The 9,715-nt window shown below is 44.6% G+C and overlaps 1 long non-coding RNA gene and 2 pseudogenes across 1 annotated transcript; 2 read left to right on the forward strand and 1 right to left on the reverse strand.

Moving 5' to 3' along the window:
• The first annotated feature begins 837 nt into the window (after positions 1–837).
• Positions 838–2,416, forward strand: LOC117194933 (annotated as a pseudogene).
• On the reverse strand, positions 2,414–3,363 carry LOC117194934 (annotated as a pseudogene).
• A 5,058-nt stretch (positions 3,364–8,421) lies between these two features.
• LOC117194935 lies at positions 8,422–9,504 on the forward strand. The gene is made up of 2 exons (XR_004474939.1): positions 8,422–8,581; positions 8,635–9,504. It is a non-coding gene; the product is annotated as an uncharacterized LOC117194935 (long non-coding RNA).
• Positions 9,505–9,715: the final 211 nt, after the last annotated feature.

Below are 9,715 nucleotides of genomic sequence, written 5' to 3' on the forward strand. Positions count from 1 at the left end.
GTATAACTGTAGAGTTGCGGTGTCCGCTGCAACTCACAACGTTCCCCCTCGTTTTTATATTATTTATAATAACCATTTTCGGAATTTATAGGGATGCTAACAAGGGATACCTCCCCCGCAACATGAACAACACCTATGGCATACCCTATGGAAAAGGATATAATAGAGTTAAGAATGAGTACCGGGATCAGGATATACAGGAAACTAATCAAATGAATGTATACGTTTACAATAAATCAATTTGAGACAATTTCTTTATTAATTATGTTTTAGAGTGTCTTCATATTAAATTAACGAAATAGGGTATACAAATGCCCATACTCTGATTAGGAACAAGTCGACAATTACCAGCAACATTGACATGACAACATTGCTACGGTTTTTTTTTACTTTTTTGTTTAAACCGTGTTTTAGTCAAAATACAATAAAAAAAAGTCGTTAATCTTGTAAAAAATTGATTCATCAATCGGATAAAATTATTTGGGCTGGGCTGAAGGTTTTACTAAGCCAGCATTATTTTACGGAATATTAAAATTGAGCAAAGGAACGATTACTCTCTTACATTTTTTTTTTTAACTTTTCCGCTAAAACTCTTTTTTAAGCGAAATCCAATAAAAGCAAGTGTTTAAAATAAACCAGTCAAGTATAAAATAGGTTCACCAGTTGGGTAAAATTATGTGGGCACAGCTGAGAAATCTGTCTAGCTATAAATATTGGACGGAATATCAAAAACGAGGAATATGTATAAAAGAACTTGAGTTCGTCAGTATATTTACGGTATGTTTTTAAAATGAGACGGTTTATTTTGGTATATTTCCGTGGGTCGATACCTACATTTTCCCAGCTGATTTTACTGCTCTGTTGTGTGTTATAATATGCAATTGTTCATATAAATAAATAAAATAGGCCACGAAAATGCATCTGAACCTACGTGTGCAGGGCTGCTCCAGATACTCTCTCCGCACGGGGAACTGCAGCCAGAGCCGTTGGCTGGGCAGCAATGCTGTTGTGGAAAAGTCACCGCCTCCCGCGCAGCCACAACTGGTGGTGAATGGGAGCACGTACGCCACCGACAGCTGGACGAATGTAACGCCCAAAATTCTGTCGTACCTGGGAGCGAATAAGGACCTCCAGAGGGATCATCCCCTGTCCATCATTCGCCAGCGCATCGTAAATTACTTTTATGGAGCCTACCGGAATCAGCGCGGAAATCCACTGTTTTCCGTCTACGACAAACTGAATCCTGTGGTGACAGTGCAGCAGAATTTCGACAACCTGCTGATACCCAGCGATCATGTGAGTCGCCAGAAATCAGACTGCTACTACATTAACCAGCACCAACTGCTCCGCGCCCACACCACGGCCCACCAGGTTGAATTGATCTCTGGTGGACTGGACAATTTCCTGGTGGTGGGGGAAGTGTATCGGCGCGATGAGATCGACAGTACCCACTACCCGGTGTTCCATCAGGCAGATGCAGTGCGATTAGTCACTAAAGACAAGCTCTTTGAGCGCAATCCTGGCCTGGAGCTGTTCGAGGAGACTTGGACGGGCTCATTGGCCGATCCAAAACTGATTCTTCCCTCATCGAAATGCATGGACCAGACGAAGCAGCCCTGCCACACTCTGGAAGCGGTTAAACTGATGGAGCACGAGATGAAACACGTCCTTGTGGGTCTGACAAAGGAATTGTTCGGTCCTCGCATCAAGTACCGCTGGGTAGAAACATATTTCCCTTTCACGCAACCCTCCTGGGAGTTGGAGATCTACTTCAAAAACAACTGGCTGGAGGTTCTTGGCTGTGGCATTATTCGCCACGAAATCCTCCAGCAGTCCGGCGTCCACCAGTCAATTGGCTACGCTTTTTGGTGTCGGCCTCGAGCGTCTGGCTATGGTGCTCTTTGATATACCGGACATTCGCCTGTTCTGGTCCAATGACAGCGGCTTCCTTTCGCAGTTCATCGAAAAGGATCTGCACAATCTGCCAAAGTACAAACCCATCTCCCACTATCCGCAGTGTACCAACGACCTGTCCTTCTGGCTGCCCTCCGATGTGGAGGTTGATGCTGGCTTCTCGCCCAACGATTTCTACGATCTGGTTCGGACGGTGGCTGGTGACATTGTGGAACAAGTAAGTAGAGTGGAGGATAAGTCCCTATAAATCTAACTCTTTTTCTCTCAGATCAGTCTTGTGGACAATTTAAGCATCCAAAGACGGGCAAGTCGAGCGTGTGCTTCCGCATTGTCTATCGCCATATGGAGCGCACCCTGACCCAGGCGGAGGTTAACGATATACACAAGCAGATAGCGAATGCCAGTGTGGATAGTTTCAATGTGCAAATACGTTAGTTCTAGTATAGTTCAGCCTCAACTTAAACCAAAAAGAAACAAACAGTAAAAGTGCCAAGCAAAATCAGGTGACGTCGAGCTATATTTCTCCACACTTTCATATGGTCTTAAAGCATTTAACATTCTGTTCGATCCATTCGTTGGCGCATTTCAGCAGCTTGGGATTATCGACAAACTCCATTTGAGTGTGCGGACCATTTTTGGCACTCTCTCCACCGCCTCTCCGGTCGAATCCCGCCTCGTTTTTTGTTCAGGATTCCAACGGAGGCCATTTCATGCATGTTCACGGACTTGTTCACGCGGAAGTTTTCAAATGCTCAGATGAGTAGTTTGTCGAGGTCTGCGGCAGTCGGTCTACAATCCAAAAAGGAACCAATTCTATGCACAGTGCCTGGCAGATCCTTCAGCATGTCCTCGTAACGCAGAAAGAGAACGTTTGGACAAGTGGCAATTGTTCTGGGCTTCATTCACATGGCTGTAGTACGGTAGCCAGGGATCTGCAAAGTACATTCGATGGAGAAGCTTTAATATGACAGATGTTTTGACAGATCTCCGACTTAATCCTCGTTGGAAGTATCGCCAGAAGCGCTCAAAGTCGCCAATGTATCCCTGCGTGCGGAAGAGTTGGTTCAAGTGGTAATAGGAGACTGCAACGTCCTTGGGATTGCGGGCAACGTAACCGATCTGAAATACATACGTAGTTGGATTACATTTGTTATGAAAAAAAAAATGCTTAACAAAGAGTCGAACCTTGCATTTGTTCTGCAAAACACTCGGCGCAGCAAGGAGAATAGAAAGTGCGTCTTGATGAAGCGTCGCTGGAAGAAGGCACTTCACTTAGGACCTCGTATCCCGCCGGGAAATCTTCTCAATGAATTCCAAGGCATCAGCTGATTCATGGTTCTCCTCCAGAAGCTCTGCCTTGACCTGGCTGTGCATGAAGAGTGGAAATCTAAGGGAAAAAGACGCAGTGAATACTATGATGCCCAGCAGAATTGTCAGTGGACCAACTCGAAGAAGGAAAACGGTCGGTGAGAGGTCGCGCTGGGCCTGCTCACAGTCCAGGCCATTGGCCAGCAGCCAGATCAGCTCCTGTGTACAAGTGGTGCCTGATCTGGGCACTGTCACTATCCAGACGTCATTCGGTCGCGCCTCAAAGTTGTAATACATCTCCGCCTCGTCTTTAAAATTGTTTGGAAAGAAGTAGCCCTCGGCTCCAACCTGAACAAAACCATTCCGCTCGCCTGAAAACGAATCAGGTTACACCAGGTACTGTAGCGGGCCTGAAGCGACATAGAAGAAGTCGATAGGTTGGCGGGAAGATTAATCGGTTGAGATTTGAAAGAAAAATTGAAAGTCAAGACCATGATATCGATCTCTCCTGCCACCCTTTGACAGGCACAGGGTTACTTTGACCTGTTAACAGGCGCAGGGTTACTTTTATTTATTTAATTAAATTAACAAATTATCTGTTAATAATGGTACTTAGTTACTAAAGGCAGAAAAAGATAAGTTAAAAGTTAGCTAAATTTAAATGATTATAAATATTGCATGCAATTAGTTTAAGAGACAGTTCAGGGGATAGGGTTAGACAGAGGGAGTTATAATTATGGCATAAAACCCTAAAAGGTTCATGATCAGCATAATTAGACCTACATATGGGTAGACGGATAGGCCTAAAAGTACGGGTAGGTCTGGATGGAACGGCCAAGTCAATCTGACCCAAGAGAGTTTGGGAGTCAACAGTCCCAAGAAGGAGCTTGTGCACGACACATTACGCCATTGCATTATTCTGCGATGGTGCAACGACGGCAGGTCGATAAGATTTAGCCTAGACCGGTAGGGTGGCAAGATTCTACCCGAGTCCCAGTTAAAGTTCCGAAGGGCAAAAATTAAAAATTGCTTTTGCACGGATTCAATAACAGCCTGCTGCTCTTTATACTGCGGGCTCCACACACAAGAACAATACTCCAATATAGGACGTACTAACGAGATGTACAGTTGTTTCGTAACGTACGGGTCGTCAAACTCCTTGGACCAACGCTTGATGAACGCTAAAACACCCTTAGCTTTATTTACAGTTGCAGCTATATGGGTGTTGAAACACATCTTATGATCAAAAAGGACTCCGAGGTCATTTGAACTCGAAATTCGCTCAAGGACATGATTTCTAGAACATATGAGACAAAATGAGGAGCGCGACGGTAAAATGTCATAAGTTTGCATTTGGAAAGGTTCAGAAAAAGAAGATTAGTTGAACACCACAATAGTAGTTCACTTAGATCAAGTTGAAGGCGTGTGTGCATATACCAATCAGAGTAAGAAAGACAGATTTTGACATCATCAGCATACATTAGTGTAGTAGAGTATGTTATAACTTGAGGAAGGTCGTTCACAAATAAAATAAACAGAAGCGGGCCCAGATGACTTCCCTGTGGCACACCTGAAAGTAACATTAACAGTATTTGACAACACGTTAGAAAACAAAACACGTTGAGTACGGTTAGAGAGATAGGACAAAATCCAATCTAGAAGATTCGTTGGGAACGCCTAATAAGGAGAGCTTTTGAATAAGCAGAGCATGGTTCACAGAATCGAATGCCTTGCTGAAGTCCGTAAAAACTACATCCGTCTGCAAACCAATTTGAAAACCACGGTGGATTAGGTTAGAAAACTCAAGAAGGTTAGTCGATGTTGAACGATGTCTGAAAAAACCGTGTTGCGACGGAGATATCAAGCTGCAACAAAGATGTTGCAGTTGCCGGGTGACCAGGAACTCAAGAAGCTTCGGGATGGCGGAAAGCTTTGCGATACCACGATAGTTTTCAATGTTTGATCTTGAACCTTTTTTGTGAAGCGGAATGATGTAGGACTCATTCCAAATTACTGGGAGACAAGACTGTTCCAAGGAGAGGTTGAAGAGAAAGGTCAAGGGCTTGCAAAGGGACTGGGCACAGTGTTTTAAGATGCAACTTGGTACCTTATCTGGACCCGCAGAAAACGATATGTCCATAGATGACAAACCTTCAAGAACAACGCTTTCCTCGAAAAAAGGGCAGAAAAAATACTGTTAGCTTGAGGTAGCTGGTACGGATACGGAGTGGATGCGTTGTAAATATGAGACGAGTACGTTGTTTGGAAAAAGTTAGCGAATAAATTTGCAATACCAACAGCAGAAGCTTCTGTTTTGTTCTGGTAATGAAGGGACGGAGGAAAAACGTTTGACTTGCGCTTAGAATTAACGAACGAATAGAATTTTTTAGGATCACTACGAAAATTACTACTACATGTTGAAAGGTAATGATTATAACACTGACTATTGACGGCAAGGAACAGAGAGCGAGCGGAGGAGTATAGAGCTAAGGCCAACGTGGAGCCCGACTTCTGGTACTTTTTATAGAGCCGGGATTTATTATTTTTTAAGTATGACAAATACTTGGAGAACCAGGGAGGCTTGGACGATACAGGTACAGTGATATCTGAACAAACGTATTAAGGGCGGAGTAAATAGAACTATAAAACGAGTTAACAGTTGCATCTATGTTCGGTAATGAATAAAGAAACGACCAATCAACACGCGAGAGATGTAGATCTAAATCAATAAAGTTTGTTTTGCGAAAACACTTTATGTGACAAGGAGCCATGGAACTGTCAGCACCTCCAGATTGTGTACACTCCAGTGATATCAACAAAGTTGGATGGTAAGGATCTTCAGGGAGAGATATTGGGCTTGCTCTAGATACAGTAGTAAGAGAACCATCGTTAACAAAAACGAGGTCAAGAAGTCTGTCCCTAATGTTTTTAACGGCATTAATTTGGACAAGGGAAATATCCGTTAGCCCATTGATAAAGTCATTATGGCAATTGGGAAACAACAGGTTAGCGTCATTACAAGGCAGCCAAGAAAGAAATGGGAGGTTAAAGTCCCCCATGACAATAATTCGATCATTGCACCCTAATGTAGAAACAACATTATTAATTGCTGAAAGGTGGTGTAAGTAAAGCTCAGCATCAGACCTGGGAGGAATGTAAGAGCAGGTTAAATAGAAAAATGCGGAGCCAACACGAACTTTGACTGCAACAAATTCAATTCCATGAATGTTATTGAATGGGAAAATAACTCAGATGAGAAAACAGATTTAACTGCAATCAGAACCCCACCTGCAAAAGATGGGCGGTCCATTCTATAAATAGTGTAACTATCAATGAAAATTTCGTGATCATTGACAGAGGAGTTAAGCCAGGTTTCGGTAAACGCGATGGCATCGAAATCAAAGGACGCGCTATTAGTATGAATTTGACGCAACTTTCCCAGCAAACTGCGAACGTTCTGATAGTGCATGGAAAAAATAGTACATTAGTTTTTTGGAGCATGTTCGGTAATTCTTGGATTCGAGTTCGAGTCTTTGAGAAGGAACTCATGCACAATTGTATGCTCAGGCCATATTGACGGTTCTAGAGAACAGGATAGTAAAGAATCAGGGAGAAGAATTTTAAATGATGATATGTTGCGCTTATGTTTAAATGAAAATTTAGTCACAACTATATCAACAGGCGAAGTGTTAAGTTTAGTGGCAAGATGTTGTTTAACATCCTCCGTTGTAGCCTCAGGAATAAGACGAGAAACAAATATTGCTTTCCGAGGGACCACTGCTTTAAGTTGAAGTCCCGAGCGAGATCGAGATGGTGGAGCCACACCTAAAAGAGATCTCGGTACAAGGGCAGAGGAATTGGCAGCAATGGCTGTAGCAGGAATTGGAGTAGGAAATTGCAGCAGGAATTGCAGCAGGAATTGCAGCAGGAATTGGAGCAGGAATTGGAGCAGTAATTGGCAAGACGTCCGTCAGCAACCAGCACACCCGCACTAGAAGCACTCACCGCGTCAGAAGTGACGGCCACAGAAACTGCAGGGATGGGATTGATGCTGTTGGGGAGTTGGGTGCTCGAAGGAAGCACATTGCTCGGTGTTAAAGAACTCCGGAAGCCACCGTTGGCGGATTTTACAGACAACCGGCGTGGCATGCCTACACGGAAAATGCTTTCCGATGGATGAAGGTGGGAGGCAGGCGTACCAATCGGATTAAGGTTGCAAGAGATTGTATCATTATGCGGAATTTTCCGTCTAGGCGATTCGCTCAAGAGTTTGAGCCAAGAAACTGTGAATTCAAGGGCAAGAAATTTCTCGTTGAGAGCCACAAATTGTTTCCGGACATCCAGAAAACCCAGTTCGAGTCTGTCTCATAAATGTGCGCATTTCGGCCTCAATCTCCCGACAAGCCAGACATGACCAAGACAGGCCATGCGTTTCGAGATCAGATCATTCAGCCGGCCAAAATTTCCACCACCAGCACATTTTATGTGGGCAAAATTGTCGCACAGCCAGCAGCTAAGAAATGAATCACCAATGATAACACCACCGAATTCACATTTCTTTGCACTACAAACGATTGCCATTATTGACAGCAGTAGAATCACTGTGCACGAATAATAAGAGAACGGAGTGAGATAGCAGGTAAAGTAGGAGAGCAGACAGCAGAGCGAGCCAGACAATCAGCTGCAGCGGCAATAATTCAAAGCAGATGATCCAACGAAGTGCAGAAAACGAGCGGTAAACTCACCAAAGCAGAGACACAAAAGAAAAGTCCACAGAGAGGGAGAGTGTAGGCAATCCAGAGAGAGTGAGAGCAACAATGCGAGAAGCCCGCGTATGCTCACGAGAGAGTGTGGGCGATGCAAACGCTGATGCGCGAGAACAGTGCACACCGAAGAAGCGATAACGAAAAGCAGACTGGGCAAAAAACAATAACAAATTGCCTGCACGAGTCCGATGTGTTACGTTGCAATATTGAATTTATATTAAACACTTGTTTACAAACAAAACACTGGTGGTTAACACAAAGTAGAATCAAATTAAAGAGATGCGATAATAAATCAAAACAAAGACACAACAATGTTGTATGATATTTAGGCAAAGGGCGGAGAATGCGGGAGCAAGAAAAAAACACAACCGGCTTAAGCAAGAGCTAGAAGCGAATTGACCTGTTGACGCGCAGAGATGCTTTGGACATCGGACAGGCCATGTCAAATTCCTTCTCCGGTTAAAGATCTCGTCGAGAACGGTTGTGCGCGCAAACGAATCTTTTGTAAGAAGTGCCATCATAGGAAAATTCCCTTGTGAAACAACTCGACACGGTACGGAAAAGACATACCTTTCGGTTGATCGCGATTTTGGGTGAGTACGATTGGAAAAATCCACAGAACAGGTTTTCATCTGATTTTCTGCAGCTCACGCACCCGCTGATTCCCTTGCTCGTACAAGTGGAGTCTCGCGACAGATCCCGCTCGGAAGAAAGACGCCACAGCTCCAAAGACCGGACGGTCTTTCGCTTGTTGCGTGGGGCAGCGACCCACGCTATTTAAACGCACCCCATCGTCCAGTCGCCGGCTAAGTAAGCCGCAGAGCGCAGTCAGCCGGGGGCTGGAATAAGCAAACGCCTTCCCGCTTGGAACCCCCTCGCCTGCGAGGAGCACCCTAGACAGGGTTAAACAGCAGCGCGCGCCAAGGCGCGTGAAGAAGAAGCAGGAGCAAATCAGGGATGCTGCAGTGCTAAAGCCACCTGCGGCCATCGTTCTCTTGGTTGCCCGAGCGCAGACCATGCGGCAGTGCTAAAGCCACCTGCGGCCTTCGTTTTCTTGGTTGCCGAACGCAGACCATGCTACAGTGATAAAGCCACCTGCGGCCTTCGTTTACTTGGTTGCCGAACGCAGACCATGCTACAGTGATAAAGCCACCTGCGGCCTTCGTTTCCTTGGTTGCCGAACGCAGACCATGCTACAGTGATAAAGCCACCTGCGGCCTTCGTTTTCTTGGTTGCCGAACGCAGACCATGCTACAGTGATAAAGCCACCTGCGGCCATCGTCTTCCTGGTTGCCCAATCGTCGGCCAAACAGAGGCAGAATTCTCCGCCTTCGGCTGTCCTCTTCGCCCCGACTCTGTCCAGGATTCCTCTTCCAGCAGCTTCAGGGAGCACAGTTCACCAAATCATAGGGTTCAGCGGATGCTAGCCTCGTCTATTACCATCCTAATGTTTAAAGTATAAAATCTCACAAAATTTGTATATTCATGAAGAATAATTATCAGCCAACCTCATTAACGTTCAAGATCCCACTGGGAGTTCGGGAAATGTGTTCAGAATTTGCAGTTATAAGTATTGTTAAGACATCGCTAGTTTAATTCATGTTCGTTACACATTCGTTAAACTCATATCATGCTTAAGCTATCTTTATAAATATTCACAAGCTATTGTTGTCAGTAAGTTCGGATTGAATTGTCAGGGAGAAATTCTCCCAAAAGTTCTGTGGCTC

Source organism: Drosophila miranda (genome assembly GCF_003369915.1).
Source record: "Drosophila miranda strain MSH22 chromosome Y unlocalized genomic scaffold, D.miranda_PacBio2.1 Contig_Y4_pilon, whole genome shotgun sequence".
NCBI lineage: Eukaryota > Metazoa > Arthropoda > Insecta > Diptera > Drosophilidae > Drosophila > Drosophila miranda.